This window comes from Oncorhynchus mykiss, chromosome 19 (assembly GCF_013265735.2).
Source record: "Oncorhynchus mykiss isolate Arlee chromosome 19, USDA_OmykA_1.1, whole genome shotgun sequence".
In the NCBI taxonomy this organism is placed as follows: domain Eukaryota; kingdom Metazoa; phylum Chordata; class Actinopteri; order Salmoniformes; family Salmonidae; genus Oncorhynchus; species Oncorhynchus mykiss.
In genome coordinates this window covers 30,569,562-30,587,123 of record NC_048583.1, presented here as the reverse complement: position 1 = coordinate 30,587,123, position 17,562 = coordinate 30,569,562, and the positions used below count along the sequence as shown (strand labels likewise).

Here is a 17,562-nt window from a genome sequence, read left to right as displayed (position 1 = left end):
ACCTTTTGCCACATTTCAGGCTTCAAACATAAAGATATAAAACTGTATTTTTTTGTGAAGAATCAACAACAAGTGGGACACAATCATGAAGTGGAACGACATTTATTGGATATTTCAAACTTTTTTAACAAATCAAAAACTGAAAAATTGGGCGTGCAAAATTATTCAGCCCCCTTAAGTTAATACTTTGTAGCGCCACCTTTTGCTGCGATTACAGCTGTAAGTCGCTTGGGGTATGCCTCTATCAGTTTTGCACATCGAGAGACTAAAATTTTTTCCCATTCCTCTTTGCAAAACAGCTCGAGCTCAGTGAGGTTGGATGGAGAGCATTTGTGAACAGCAGTTTTCAGTTCTTTCCACAGATTCTCGATTGGATTCAGGTCTGGACTTTGACTTGGCCATTCTAACACCTGGATATGTTTATTTTTTAACCATTCCATTGTAGATTTTGCTTTATGTTTTGGATCATCTTCTTGTTGGAAGACAAATCTCCGTCCCAGTATCAGGTCTTTTCCAGACTCCATCAGGTTTTCTTCCAGAATGGTCCTGTATTTGGCTCCATCCATCTTCCCATCAATTTTAACCATCTTCCCTGTCGCTGCTGAAGAAAAGCAGGCCCAAACCATGATGCTGCCACCACCATGTTTGACAGTGGGGATGGTGTGTTCAGCTGTGTTGCTTTTACGCCAAACATAACGTTTTGCATTGTTGCCAAAAAGTTCAATTTTGGTTTCATCTGACCAGAGCACCTTCTTCCGCATGTTTGGTGTGTCTCCCAGGTGGCTTGTGGCAAACTTTAAACAACACTTTTTATGGATATCTTTAAGAAATGGCTTTCTTCTTGCCACTCTTCCATAAAGGCCAGATTTGTGCAATATACGACTGATTGTTGTCCTATGGACAGAGTCTCCCACCTCAGCTGTAGATCTCTGCAGTTCATCCAGAGTGATCATGGGCCTCTTGGCTGCATCTCTGATCAGTCTTCTCCTTGTATGAGCTGAAAGTTTAGAGGGACGGCCAGGTCTTGGTAGATTTGCAGTGGTCTGATACTCCTTCCATTTCAATATTATCGCTTGCACAGTGCTCCTTGGGATGTTTAAAGCTTGGGAAATCTTTTTGTATCCAAATCCGGCTTTAAACTTCTTCACAACAGTATCTCGGACCTGCCTGGTGTGTTCCTTGTTCTTCATGATGCTCTCTGCGCTTTTAACGGACCTCTGAGACTATCACAGTGCAGGTGCATTTATACGGAGACTTGATTACACACAGGTGGATTGTATTTATCATCATTAGTCATTTAGGTCAACATTGGATCATTCAGAGATCCTCACTGAACTTCTGGAGAGAGTTTGCTGCACTGAAAGTAAAGGGGCTGAATAATTTTGCACGCCCAATTTTTCAGTTTTTGATTTGTTAAAAAAGTTTGAAATATCCAATAAATGTCGTTCCACTTCATGATTGTGTCCCACTTGTTGCTGATTCTTCACAAAAAAATACAGTTTTATATCTTTATGTTTGAAGCCTGAAATGTGGCAAAAGGTCGCAAAGTTCAAGGGGGCTGAATACTTTCGCAAGGCACTGTAACTTAATCATACTGTGTTGAGTCTGCCAAGATGCATATTCATGTGTCTTATCTACACTATGTCACAGTAAAGCTATTTCCAGGACATGCACTAAATTCTGTTTGGTTAGCTTCTAATAAAATATTCTACAATGTGTTCTACATGTGAAATGGTTTACTTATTTAAATAGTGGCTTACCATAGTTTGTTTCCATGTCCTGTAACACATATGAATTGGCTTGAGAACACAGGCAACAGTTCTCCTCTTCTCAATCTGTGTCTACTGAGAACTTGTACTTTGTTGTACTTTGGACAGTTACTTTGATAAGCATTCTAGAGTTTCTTTGTTTCCCAAATCACAATTTTTCTAACTAAAATCCTTTTACTCCTCAAAATGTGGACTTCTCTTCCCACGTTTTTATGGTTATATTTTTATAGCCCTCTATGGGACAATGGGAATGCGTAGACAGCAAACACAGAGAGCTGGCCTGTGTTTAGCTAGCTAGCTCGTTTGTGTGAGTGTATATTACCTATACATAAAATGCCTTGCAATGACCCTGTGTCCTAATTTACGACACAGTCAGAAAAGCCTTGCTAATGGGCACACTCCTCCTAAAATAGCCTGCCTCACAGAGGCCACCATACATCATGTAACTGTGCCTGGGGTTGCATCCTAAATGGTACCCTATTTACTATAGAGCACACTACTTTTGATAGGACTCTGGGGTCCACTAATTTCATTCCATCAGGCGGAAAGGAAAGGGAAGACCCCCGGCGAAAAAAACAAATGGCGTTAACAGGAGCACTTTCCTCCGGGCAATAAAGAGGGAGTGCACGTTCCTCCCTCTCGGTCTCTGCTAGCTGCACTCCACCATGTCATTCCAGGGGTATTTCATAGACCAAGTTGTGATGGACAGCAGTATGTAACTAGAGATTTGTACCTTCCTGGGCCACGTCTTTATGCCTGCAGCCAAGACTCAATCAGCAAAATTATGTTGAAATGTCGACATCACCATGCCGGTGATGTCGACATTTGGTGCTGGTGCTGAATGAAAGGTAAGAAGATGTCTTTCCAGACGTTGAAAATACATCTTATTTGGATATTGAAATGATGTCTTATACAGACGTCAAAAATACGTATTTTCCGGATGTTGAAAATATATTTTAAGAATACTGTACATCTTTTCTTGATGTTGAAATCAGGTGTATGTTACGTACTGAATGAAAGGTTAAAATATGTATTTTCCAGACGTTGATTTACATTTACAGACATTGAAAATATTTTTTTTACGGTCATTGATTCTATGGCCAAATTTCAACATTATATCACAATTATTATTTTCCAAACCAATTAATAGGAAAGAGGAGCCAACTGGAGATTGCAACCAAACATGTATTATTGCTCCCATCTATGACATGCTTTCACTGTATGTTATCTTTTTCAAAAGCTTTAAAACTGGAAGTGAGGATGTTCAAAGTAGTCCAATATACAAAACAAAACAACAGACCACTTCAATTACAACTGATTTTTTCCCCCCTTACAATGACTGTAATATATTGTTTTTCTACCTTAGTTGAATGCGCTGAGTGTAAGTCACTCTGGATAAGAACGTCTACTGAATGACCAAAATATAAATGCAAAAAAACAAACACTTGCAAAGCATGCTGGGCATTATTTTAATTAGCCCCCAAACAAGTACACATGTGGTCGGTGCGGATCAGATTCAAACCCGAACAAATCATAGATGCCTAGGCTATGTTTCACAAGTATGAACATCACAGTACAGTATAGCACAGTTTAGTACAGTGGAGCATAGTAGAAGATTGAAGAGTACAGTACAATATGGTACGGTACAGAACAGTAGAATTTTATTCAGTAGAATACAGTACAGTACTTACAGTACAATAGAGTTGAATTGCATTAGACTAGAGTACAGTAGAGAATACTACAGTAAACTATAGTTTAATTCAGTGGAGTAGAGTACCGCACAATACTGTATAGTTGAATAGTTTTTCTTGGTGAGAGCAGATGCACCCAGGGACGGGGCTAGTGTACTACGGCTGTTCAAGATCAAAAACTTGTCTAGTCAGAAGAAAATAAATACAACAAATCTGGATAAACAAAGCTGAAAACAAATGTTTTACCAGGGAGTGGTCCTAAATCGGTCCAGGAGTTGTGCCTATGACCATTTTTCTTTTGTTGCTGATGTTGCATGGTCATGGAAAAACTTGACCCACATACTGTATGACCACTACTGGCAGCACATTTGTTTTCAGGTAGGTTCATTTGTATTTATTTTGTTTTTCATCATCATAAACCCTATTCCAGGAAAGGGCAGAACAGGGTCCTTGCCATGGAGGAAGGCTGTGCCGAGATGGACTCAATACAATCAGAATACCCCAGCCAGTGTTAGGAACATTTCTGTGATAACCTGTGTTTGCAGTGAGGTCAAATTACTGTACCGTGGCCTACATCTCACCAACAAGAGCTACAATCCTCTGCTTTGATCCCAGCCCAGCCATCACTCAGGCTAGGGCCTGGGAGAATTCACTGGAGGTCTGACCGGACAGCCCCAGGTTCCAGGGCCCAGAGCCAAAACCCTGAAGTATTGCAGCAATCTCAATTAATGAATATTTGTTTTAGTGGTGGTATCATTTCACGGCTGATACAGTGTGTACCATGAAAATAGCGAGCAGCGGGGGCAGCCTGTAACCGATCTGGGCGGTTGCCTTGCCAACAAAAACTGACTCACTTCTTGGAATCTTTGAATTTGCAACAATAAATCAGGACAGGGAGTAGCGGCCAGTCAATCTACCCAGGGTCTGAAACTCAAGCCGTCACAGTGTGTGTGTGTATGTGTGTGTGTGCGTGCTGCATGTACATGTGTGGGTACTGTGTGTGTGTGTGTGTGTGTGGGTGTGTGTGTGTGTGTGCGCATGTGTGTTGGGTCTAGGGGCTCAAAGTGAGGCGTCTCTCTGGATCATATCTGTGCCACTTAATCATGTCTCTCAGCAGCTGAACAAATGGAGATTGACGTTGTTCCCACTTCTGCTCTCATCCCTGTGAGTGGCTTACACACGGGCATGACCGATCCCAGCACATGCGTGTCACAAGATATACGAGCGGCTGCACATATGAACTACTTCACAAAACGTGTTGAAGAATAGAGTGGAAGTGTGCACTACGTCAAACAGAGGATGAGCTAGGAATAGGACAGTTTGGGTCTCCACGTACGTGAGGCTTTTGTGACTTATGTTCTGACAAGCCCTCCCCGGCTAGCACAAACTACTTGGCTAACAAGCAACGCAGTGCAAAAGGGAGTACAAACTAACTCAGAGCAGACTTTCACAACTTCACTGGTGCAGGTAGTTTTAAACTTGCTTTTGGCTATAGTCTGGCTTGTATTATACCATATTGAAGTCATTACATTATAATATAGTTTGACTTGATATTGACACTGGGATATGGACTTTTAATGATTTGATACTTAACGTGACTGAATAGTCATGAGAACATAACCAAAAAAAGAGATGTAAGCCAAGTGTGATCGCTCCATAGACTTTGGCAAGTCAACTCGGGAACACTTATCTCATCCTGGTCTTATGAGGTAAAACAGACTTTCAAAAAAGCTTTTAGAAAGTTAACTTTTCTAATGGGACAAATGGTATCTGGAGATATTCACATGTAACTTAGACCTTCGCTTGAATCTTTGATGTCAATTGGAGAATTTAGAGTCTGAGTTATGCTTCCAAATATCAAATTCGGGTTTGGCACCAATGTGCATATAATCAAAACAACACAAAGTCTGAAAATGTGCTTTACATGTGTTGTGGCTTTTATTCTTTATTTTCTTACGATTTAAATGTGCCGCAATAACAGCGATATTCTTTGTGTTTGATATACTCACAGTTCTCACTTTGTGTCACAGTTTCAAAATATTTCAAACTTCTCCTTTCTGTCCAAACAACAGTATTTACAAGCATAGACAAACAACGCTTCCCCCCAAAAACGTTCTCTGTGGTATGTCATTTTACGGTACATGCAGTTGTGTATGTGTGTGTGTGTGTGTGTGCGCGTGCGTGTGCATGTGTGTTCGTGTGTGCATTCTTGCTTGCTTTCTTGTGTGTACAGTATAAATAAATTAAACCCACCAAACAGTGCCATTGAGCCAACATCCACGCACATATATTACATCTGGTTTCTCAGATGGGGCTATAGATGTTCTCTATCAACATAATCATCTCCACATGCCCTGTGGAGTGTGCAATGTTATGTACACATTGCTCCCTAACCACCGCCTTCAGCTACAAATCACAATCAAAATGATTACCTCTCGGAGATTAATGTAGCCTACTACATGACCTGTTACAATAATGCTTTTGGGTTGCATGATTGAATGGTTGTAGTAATTTTGAAGACAGCGAATAATAGGCTACACAGGTTATTTTGTTCAAACTGGGATTGAAAATGTACCAAAACTTACAGTGCAGCTAAGAGTATAATAATGTTTTTTAAGGTAAGTTTTGGTAATGGTGTAGACAGAGCCAGTGGGTGACAATCAGTGGTTTAAGAGAGTTACAGTGCAGCTAAGAGTATAATAATGCTTATTTTAGGAAGCTCTCTTAAACCACTGATTGTCACCCACTGACTCTGTCTACACCATTGCATCATACCTAGGGCTAAAGCATTTGTGTGCCCTACTCACAACTGACAGTTAGCTCTCATTGGCTATTCTGAAAAAATATGAACAATTCTGATGACAGAAGAAAAGGAGAGCGGAGCGAGACAACACTTCAGAGATTGTTTGTGTTTGTTTCTTCATTTATATTTAATTGTATCATTTTTCATTTTCTTACCTTTTCTCCCCAATTTCATGGTAACCAACAGTCTTGTCCAATTGCTGCAACTCCCATACGGACTCGGGAGAGGCAAAGGCCGAGAGCCGGTCGTACTCCGAAACACAACCCAGCCAAGGCACACTGCTTCTTGACACAATGCCCGCTTAACCCGGAAGCCAGCCGCACCAATGTGTCGGAGGAAACACCTAGCAATTGTGTCAGCATGCATTGCACCCGGCTCACCGCAGGAGTCGCTAGAGCACGATGGGACAAGAACATCCCTGCTGGCTAAACCCTCCCTCTAACCAAACGACGCTGGACCAATTGTGCACCGCCCCATGGGTCTCCCGGTCATGGCCGGCTGCGACAAAGCCTGGACTCGAACCAGGATCTCTAGTGGCACAGTGCCTTAGACCTCTAGTGCCTTAGACCACTGCATCACTGTCTGTTTCTGTGTGCTTGCGAGAGAGCTTTAGCAATTATTTTTTTTCTCTATTTCCCCCCCCAAGCTTAGCTGAGGTCGATGCTTTGTCTTCCATCTGGTCTGCCACCAGCGCTAGGCCCCTTTAATGTGAAAGACACAAGGTTAGGGGATCCACTTACTAAACAGCAGCAGCCTCCGCCAAGTAATCAACTAAGCATGGCATTGCAATTTGACCTGGGTCAACCAGGCTCATACCTCCACTTTAAGACAGGAGGAGAAAGCCCTGTGAATGTCCCAAATGGTACCCTATTTAGTGCATTACTTTTGACCAGATCCCTAGATCCTCAGACACTCAGTCAATGGGAATTTGCATAAAATGCTTTCTATTTAGTGTGGCCTCCACTGTTCTAATCTTGGTTATCTCTATATCCCTTTGTCTCAGTGTTTTATTGTGGGGGGTTTTCTTGCCTGGAAACAAAAATGGAAATGTTGTTTATAGACCATTGCATCATTTTTGTTTGTTCCATAAATATTTTTAAATGTATGGTTTTGAATCTGTTTCCAAGGATGCCAACAGGCTGAACGTACGTAGGAGTTAGGATTAACCACTAATGGGGGTTAAAAAATGTGGCCTGCAGGAATGAGGTCTAATCCAAATGGAGCTGATTTGGATTTAAGCTTTTAATAAAGATGCAGAGCATCACACCCACTTGGCAGACCTAAACTTTTCCACTTCTCTTTGTTTCTTGGCAGCATCATGTAAAACAAAAGTAGAATACAACCCACCGGTTGCCAACCCCTACTCTCCCAGACCTCTTTGAAATGCCCAATAAAGTCAATATAGTCATTTTCTCCTGTTTTCATTTCCCTCCTCCTCTGCCTCTGGAATGATGCTAATATGTTTTTCTAGCCAAGTGCCCCGACACCACAACAAATTCTTTAGGAGCGAAGCAAGAGTCTAATGTTTACCACCTTGGAACAAGTTTTGAGTCCATGCTTTTGGAAAATCTGCAATACATATCCCAGTTATTACAGAGCTAATGCTGCATTGGATGGGTTGATCTTCAGTTTCGGCTAAGTTTGCAAAATTTCTGTAACGTTCCTCAAATTCACAGGGTTTCCAGAAATCCCAGTTAGAATATTCCCAGAATCAGGAAGGAAAAAGCAGGAAATCCAGAATCAGCCAACCAGTATTTCTGGAAAACTTGGTAATTTGGGGAAAGTTAGAGTATTTTTTCAACCCTTGGGGAGAGTAGAGGATTCAAGGCTAATGATTGCTCAGTCCCACTGGCTAGCTCTCAATGGGAGGTGCTAACAGTATAAATGCATAAATAAATAATTTGGTAATTTGAATAACCGAAGAAACAAGCTGGACCCCCTGCTAAGAAATGTATTATCTGGTCCATTGAGCTAGATTTCTCCTCAAAGGAATACAGTTCAGCCGATTCAATTCAATTCAACAGTATTCTTGTATTTTACAGTTGATATGCTCTATCTAGCCTGATCATAAGATGTAAAGACCTAAATATGAGACCGTTTTTTTTGTTGCTTCATTTGATAATATCTACTCACTATATGCTTCATAGAAAACCCCAGACAACTCTCTAAAATTAGGTGTGAAATTCTTCTGTCTCGTACTGAAAAACTTCTACAGTTTGCTATAGAATACTACAGTACTTACTATAAAATCTATAGTAAACTGTAGTATACTATACTACACACTGTAGTATCCCTCAATCATGTGTACACAGCAAATTCTCCAGTGTTAAATCAACACGGACAGTGTTAAATTTAACACGGGTCCAGTGTCTATACGGGTCCACACTTTTCTGTGTTAAATTAACAGACTGCTTAGTGTAAAGGCTTATTTGCGTATTTGCCAGAGTGCCTTGCCTTTCAAGTAAATGGTATAGTTGCCACCAATGACTGTATTTGTTAGTGACAGACATGGCTGTTGAATTCATCAAGCAAGATTATAATCTGACATATTATAATTAAAATACAATTGCTTAACACAATACAACAAGTATTTCAGAAAGTCACATTATAATGGATTACAAAGTGATGTGTAAATCATATTGCAATCAAGGCGGGGATAAGTGGGGATATCTAGCATTTGGAATCTTTATTCAACCACAACCTGATTTTAGATTGACTGCCGGGTTGGGATGTATAAAATGTGAAACTACCTAAAGCATCTAAACTGGAGTTTGGACAAATGTATGATAATTATATTTGATTAACATTTGATTAATTATGCTACTTTGTTTCAAAAAATCCTTCCAGATTATACAAAGATCACACACACACACACACACACACACGCACACACACACACTCCACTTCTATGTCAAAGATAATAAAACAAAACACTATAGTAAATACTACAGTATAGTACGATCCTCAAGAACAATACATTAATTACAATAGTATTTATACTATAGGTAACTGGAAATACTACATTATACTACAATATACAACACTAAATACTGCAGTAAAGTCTACAAAAACACTACAGTGAATGCTGCAGTAAAGTCTGCAAAAATACAACAGGGAATACTATAGTATTTATACCATAGTATGCTGTAGTATTTTTTCATGTGGGTCATCTGTATGTTTTAGAGATCTGCCCTGAGGGGGAGTAAGATTTCACAAACTAAAAAACAAAACGATAAGCATAACATGAGGGCAAGGTACTTTGTGACCAGCAAACAAGAGACCCCAAAAAATGTATGCCTTGACATTGTTCACGGTTTGGAGTTAAGAGCCCAAGTCCTTGCTTAGCCTCAATATGTCTCCCGTCATTTGTGAAAGAGAATACCCCTGGAACCATCCATTTACTACAGAGGATTGCTACTACCTAATTCAGCTCTGTCCTGGTTCTGGAAGCCCCTTTAACCTGTCTACAAAGCCAGGGGAACCAGCTTCAAACCAGCCCTGCCCGGGGAGAGGAGATCTAAAGATATACTGTTCTATAGTCATTAAGTCTTGTCGTCATTAGGTACCCAATAACTGTACTGTCAATGGGCAAGTTCAGCAAGTGTTCACTGTTTTGTGTGTGTGCACGTGGGCATGCACGTGTATTGTGTTTCTGTATGTGAACGTTTGTGTGTGTTTTTTTGTGTGTGTTTTTATCTTTCTACAACTACAGTGGCGTACAGTAGGTACCCTGTCCACAGCGACCCGACCAGCAATGAAACTGTTATGTCAGCACTTTGTCACTGTCACGTGTCTCACAACACGTAAATCCACTGTGACTTCTGTGGCATAAGCAAAGGGAAAGCCCCAGAAGGGGTTGTTGCTTTTGTCAACATACAGAGTAGTAGCCAACATAAATGCATTTTCATCACAATATAAATGGCTGGGAGCCTTAGGATTCATTTTAAACTGTTGCTTTTTCTAGTAAAATACATTTTCAAAAACTTCTTCAGGCACTAGATATAACAAACCTAAAACTACAAAACCAAAACTGCTGGTAAAAGTTTGTATTCTATTCTATCTCATATTTTTGTAGAACAGTACAAAAGCTCTTTTTGATCTTGAGATGTTTTCAACGCTCCTCCGCTGGTCAATCGGCTTCATAGAAACACAACAATCATCCCATTGAATCACAATACAGTTGTGAGATGTATTCAAATTCTGGTCTGTCTGAATTGTACTATTTCTCTGAACAGCTCTGTCCAGGATTTAATGATTGAGGTAGTATTTGAATGAATTAATGTCAGTAAATAGAACTGCAGGGCAAACAGCTAAACAGAGGCACTGATGGGATAGCAACCATAACTGTGGTTTCACCTTTGATCAAAACACTGTAAAATACAAGTGGATGGACTGCAAACACACTAGGAAAGCAGAGACATGAAATATGCACACACACAAACACAACACACACACACACACACACACACACACACACACACACACACACACACACACACACACACACAAGTATGTCCTTGCAAACACATACAGTAGATATACACACCAAACTCTTCTAAGAGCCTATCCGTACAATGCTCAAGAGGCCTAGTAGTGAAGACCACCATTGAGACTTTCATTTTATTCCCGTTTTGACGAATGAAACAACTGATGTAAGATTTTGATCTGGTTCTGTCTGTTGTTTTAAATCTACTATTCCAAGCTACACTATGTCATGTCACATCTACTCCCGCTCGGTCAACGTCACCAGTTTATTCATTATTACGCACACCTGCCACCATCGTTACGCGCACCTGCGCTTCACGAGTCACCTGGACTCCATCACCTTCCTGATTACCTCCCCTATATTTGCCATTCCCTTTGGTTCTTTACCCAGGCGTTATTGACTCTGTTTCTGTGTTTCATGTCTGTACGCTACTCGTGTTTCTTGTTTTGTTCCATGTTTCATTTCTTTATTAAATTCACTCCCTGTACTTGCTTCCCGATTCCTAGTGTACACACTGTAACGGAAAACTGTAAATTATACGGTCATTTTGTCTATTATCAACAGTAAAATACTCTGAAATGTTTTAATGCAGCATACTTAACATTAGGATGCATTGTGGGGAAATGTTGTGGGCGGAAAAAGAAATGCTGCATTTCAAATGGTACTGTAATTCCACCCCACAGAATACAGTACATTACTGTATTTTTGGAGCAACAAAAACCTTTTGACCACTAGTGAGTGCATGGTATTGTTGTTTCCAGGTAATTAACATATTTTGAGGCATGCCTTGTAAGAAGCTATCTTTGATGCAACAGTGAATTTAACTCCTATGTGGTTATAGTGCCCCATCATTTAAAAATGTATAGGGTACAGATTGGAGTGGCAGCAAGTCTTTAAATCTTAAAGCTGCAATGTGTAACTTTTTGGGCGACCTGACCAAATTTACATAGAAATGTGTGTTATATATCTGTCATTCTCATTGAAAGCAATTAAGAAGCAGTAGATCTGCTCTATGTGTGCTTTTTCTATGCTTCCCGTTGTCAAGTTTATTTTTTTCTTACATTTTTTCCCTTTTTTTATATACCTTTTTTTAACCCCTATTTAGTTATTCAAGTTTAGTTTTTGTGTCTTTTACTTTCTGTTTTGTACACCAGCTTCAAACTGCTGACAATTTTTTTTTTATGATTTAGATGGTACAATGATTCTCTACACTAAACTTGCTTGTTTTGTCACATAACCTAAAACTAGCCAAATTATTAGACACTTTGCAAGCAGGAAATGGCGGCGCGATTTCTGCATAGTGCATCTTTAAATGGTTGAGCATTTTGCCATGTCCTTTTAGTCTGTTTTGCCCTGTAGTTGCTGTCAGTTTAGAAGCCTTTGTAAAGCCCGCTAGAAGTGCAAGTAATATACTGTAAAACACCAAATATTCATTCAAATCTTTAAGTGTCTATTGACGCATGGGCGGCGTCTCAATCCACTACATCCGCCTATGTTGGCCTTCCACATCTGGCGGTGGAAGGTGGCTGAGCTACAGTTGTGTTTGTCAGACCATGAGATATCCCAAAAATTGGTCTTCTCGTGGAAACGTTTGGGCTACAAACTAATATGTAGCGTCCAAAACATTTGGGCTTCAAACTAATATGGAAAGATGAGATTCTCACAAACACGATGGTTTTCTCCATTTTGCTCTCCGACCCCCACAAGTGCCATGGGACTCGTCAGAATGTAAGCTGGTCCTGATTTTTACAAAAAAATGGTAGTATGGAGGTACTTTTGAGCCAACAAAAAAAGTTGTGTCGAAAAAACAAAAATTGCCTACGTGTAGGACAGACACTACAAAACCTATTCCTCATGATTTATTTTTTGTTTGTTTTGCTATTTTTTGTCTGTTTTGCAATGAGTTTCTATAGGCTATAGTAGTAAAGGTTAAATACTTATGAAAAATTCTGATACCTACAGGGGTCATAAAATTCTAAATCAAATAGCTAAATGATCCATGGTATGACCATCTTAAAATAATGACATATGTTAGCTTGGTAAAACACCCTCACAAAGGCTTAGACCTTTAGTATGCTGTAATGTTTGCAAACACTTTACCTAGCAACCAACATGCTCGCACCAATCCCTTATAATTACAGTAAAATACTGTGAAATACAAACCCCTCTCCTCAATGAATTTCATTCATCCATTCATTCATTCCGATTACGGTAACATTTACTTTTTCACAGTACAATACAGTCAACTATACACTATTGTATTGTGTGTCATCATTACACAGTACTTGCTTTGATACTGTATTTATTTATATTACAGTAGATGTACTGTAAAATGAAATACAGAATTTTACTTGCCACTGAGCCTGTAAGCTACTGTCAAAATCAAGGTAACCCCTTTCCAGTGAGCAAAATTCTCAGAAGTGGGGAAACGGTGAACAGTTACACGGATTTCATGGACAGCGGCCCGTCTGTAGTTACTCTAAATTCATGTTCAGATTTAAAGAATTTACAACAATACATCAGACTAGATGACATCTGTGTATTTTCAAAATTGCATTTTGTGGTATCGCTGTATTTTACAGTACTGTTTCCAATAGGAGATTGTATGATAGTAATGGTACTTAGGTCAAAAAAAAATGTAATTTGTAAGTACATGTTAAAGCTGGTTTCAAATGGTACGGTAGTGAAGCAGTGCTTGATAAACAAACTTGTAATTCATATGTTGTTATTGCGTAAATACAATTGTACCAAGTATTTTATTTGTAAATACCTAGAAAATACTGTACTGTAAAATAAAGTTTAAAAATATATATAATACCACCATATAGGCTTTACATAACATTAAATATCAAGTCATTAAAAATATATATTTATATATTTTCTGTAGTCTTATCCTCCAAACACTAGCACGGAATTGAGGAGGAAATTCACTCAACAAAATAAATTAAGTAATAGGATAATGCCGTATTTCCATCTACATGGCAAATCTGTGTGCCTTACAATATATCAAAGACATATTTGAAAAGTACAGTACGTGTTTCACGCTGTGTCTTTGGACAAAATACTTGAAAGGCCGGCAAGAATTCAAACCGTCTTTGAAACTACCCTTGCTTGTGTGTTGCATTATAAATGAACACTTTCAGCTTGAGTTACTCCTTGTAATACACGCTGTGTTACATGTGATCTTCATATAACTTTGAATATGACTTTGAATATGGTTTCTTGTTTCACATTTGATCTCAATGTACTGTAACATTGAATATAACTCTGAGGATAGTTTTGTCGTTCATTATCTTTTCACCATACATGTTTTTATAAGGTTTATCTAACCTCTACCAAACATGTCTTAGTAAACATTGAAATAATGATCATAAAGATTTTAGTTAATTGTCCAGCCGTTAAGCGCATGCAGCAACAATTTAACGGTTTCCCATATAGATACTCATTATATCAGGTAATTAGGTAGGCTAGCTCTTTACCTTCTCTAGAGCTGCTGTCAGGGACTCTAAATGCATGCAGTCTCGCAGTCCTCTGTGGTGCTCCCCCTTCCTCGTACTGCACGGTTGACTTGTAAACTTTCAGAGAGCGAGCAGGAGACCGGGGCCACTGCTCAGCGGCTCAAGCAACTTTTCAGTGAGATCAACACCTCAGCATTTCCTTCTCTTCATACTGTGTAACTTAACCCTCTCACTCCCTCTGTCCCTCTTCCTCAACTCCCCCTCAGCCCTGGACCAGCCCTCCACAGGCAGGCATCACACCTCCAGTTGGGATATCGACTTCCTCTCCTTTTTATTTAACCCCTAAGCCCAGCTAGCGATGAGCTCACAGGTGCAGTAGGGTCGGGTTTCCAGGCCTCGTGAAGGAAGGAGAGCCTGGGGAAGACCAGAGAACACAGGGGAGAAGGAAAAAGTGAGAGTGGCCAGGCTGGTTGAGGAGTCTCTGCATCTCACAGATGAAGACCATGTGATGATCCGTCCAGCAGGCTAAAACTCCCCAAGCTTTAGAACAGAATCGCAACTTCAACAAAGCTTAAGGTAGGGGAAATGGCACTCTTGTGAACAATGAGTGGTTCCCCAAAAAATAGGTACAGAAACTTTTCAAGCTAAGCGGCCGTTTTTATGAGGTCAAAGTGAACAGTCTATTAGCGCTGTTATTTAGAAAGGGATTTCTACGGGTTCATTACAGTGTGCTGTGCTTTTAAGTTATCTCAGGTTACTTACTATGACCTATTTTTACATGATGTGTCTCATCTGAATGCTGCAGAACACATGTGCATTGCATCATTAAAGGTAATGACATCATGTCATAACCCCTCCTAGTATTGACGGTAATGGAACCGTGTAGTAGTTCATTGGAGAACACCCCATTGGAGAACACCCCATTCCATATGGAGTGCACTACTTTGGACTAAAACCAGTGCATAATAGGGAATAGGGTGCAATTTGGGACGCATTCAGAACATGTATAAAACTCATTATTGACTTGTTAGTAGTAGTGGGACAAAGAAAATGTGTTTTCTTCAATCTCTTGTCAACAGGGATACTGTAATTCAAATCAACAGGACTGGATGGCAGTATGCCTAGAAACTTCTGTGTTTGTGCATGTGAATAATGGAGCCGTGTGGATCCACAGATGAGGTATTAGCCCATATTTATTATTTATCTGGGTGAGAGAAAGTGCTTTGACAAGGTCTAGCTAGCACAGGCTCCCACTGGTCTATGGCTGTCTCAAATTGAACCCTATTTTCTATATAGTGCACTACTTTGACCCATAGGGCTCTGGTCAAAAAGTAGTGCACTATATAGAAAATGGGAATGGGGTGCCTATGGGTCTTTTCCAGAGGAGGCTGGTGGGGGAGCTATAGGAGGACAGGGTCATTGTTACGGCTGGAATGGAATAAATGGAACCTTATCAAACACATCATACATATGGAAAGCACAGGTTTGACATTGTCCATTAATTCCATTCCAGCGATTACAGTGAGAGTTTATTCTCCTATAGCTCCTCCCACCATTATTTTCTGGTCCTCTCACTTAAAATCATTAGGGAGTTTTAACCCATATAGATTTCTATCTCAGTCCTCCATCTTTATGATTTTTGTTGTCACCCAGAAGGAACTTACATACTACTTACAATATTTTGTCTTTTTTTAAATTTTTTATCTCAGACATGAACAAAGACTAAAATGAACAGAATGCAATGTCAACTAAACAAAACTCCAAAACAAACCAGTCATAAACCCCTTACAGTAAAGAATTGGAATACATGTCACAGTTTTCAATCCTGTCGACTACACCACAATGTCTAATCTGTGCAATATTTTTGAGGGGACCTGTCTGCAGGACCCCTCGACATTCAGGGAGGTTGTAGTGTCACATGCCATTTAAAGAACAGGTCATACCTCTGGTTAGATCATCTTTGCAGGTAATGCAATACAAGAAATATCACTCTGTCACTTTTTTTGAACACATCTCAGTAATGTGTCTGACTTGTATGTGTGAGAACATCGGCTACAGTATCACATAAATTATACATGTATATATCAATGAAGAAGCATTCAAAGACAAGAGATTCTTGTCGTTCTGTGAACGTTAGAGACCACACTCGATACATCACCAGCTCTTAGCTGTACAGACAGACACAAATATAATGTTACCTCTGCAGATTGCAGGAAATGAACTCTGTAAGATGTCATTGTGTGTGTGTGTGTGTGTGTGTGTGCGCGTGTGCACCTTGAGTTGGTATGTGCTATTATTGTCTGTTATTGTGAGTCCATGTAAAACCATGTTGATCTTAAATTTCACGGGAAACTCTATTTTCACATGTATTACATTTAGAGTGCAGATGGTTTGGTTTCGCAAGTGATTGTTTATCATTTCCAGTCAACTTGCAGACTTGTTTACGTGCTGCTGTGCGTTTTGTTGCCAACCTTACTTTGCTACCTGACAACTTTTTTAAACATTTTATTTATTTTATTTATTTTACCTTTATTTAACCAGGTAGGCAAGTTGAGAACAAGTTCTCATTTACAATTGCGACCTGGCCAAGATAAAGCAAAGCAGTTCGACAGATACAACGACACAGAGTTACACATGGAGTAAAACAAACATACAGTCAATAATACAGTATAAACAAGTCTATATACAATGTGAGCAAATGAGGTGAGAAGGGAGGTAAAGGCAAAAAAGGCCATGGTGGCAAGGTAAATACAATATAGCAAGTAAAACACTGGAATGGTAGTTTTGCAATGGAAGAATGTGCAAAGTAGAAATAAAAATAATGGGGTGCAAAGGAGCAAAATAAATAAATAAATTAAATACAGTTGGGAAAGAGGTAGTTGTTTGGGCTAAATTATAGGTGGGCTATGTACAGGTGCAGTAATCTGTGAGCTGCTCTGACAGTTGGTGCTTAAAGCTAGTGAGGGAGATAAGTGTTTACAGTTTCAGAGATTTTTGTAGTTCGTTCCAGTCATTGGCAGCAGAGAACTGGAAAGAGAGGCGGCCAAAGAAAGAATTGGTTTTGAGGGTGACTAGAGAGATATACCTGCTGGAGCGTGTGCTACAGGTGGGAGATGCTATGGTGACCAGCGAGCTGAGATAAGGGGGGACTTTACCTAGCAGGGTCTTGTAGATGACATGGAGCCAGTGGGTTTGGCGACGAGTATGAAGCGAGGGCCAGCCAACGAGAGCGTACAGGTCGCAATGGTGGGTAGTATATGGGGCTTTGGTGACAAAACGGATTGCACTGTGATAGACTGCATCCAATTTGTTGAGTAGGGTATTGGAGGCTATTTTGTAAATGACATCGCCAAAG

General features: G+C 39.8%; 1 protein-coding gene across 2 annotated transcripts in view; it reads right to left on the bottom strand.

Moving 5' to 3' along the window:
- Positions 1–14,543, bottom strand: part of si:dkey-87k14.1 (leucine-rich repeat transmembrane protein FLRT2) — a 56,129-nt gene extending 41,586 nt beyond the window's left edge. The window contains exon 1 of one of the 2 annotated variants that reach the window (XR_005037701.1): positions 14,229–14,543. The gene's annotated coding sequence lies outside the window, so the exon portion shown is untranslated. The remainder of the gene's footprint in view (positions 1–14,228) is intronic. The other variant, XM_021573897.2, reaches the window with a different exon arrangement.
- Between the last annotated feature and the right edge of the window lie 3,019 nt (positions 14,544–17,562).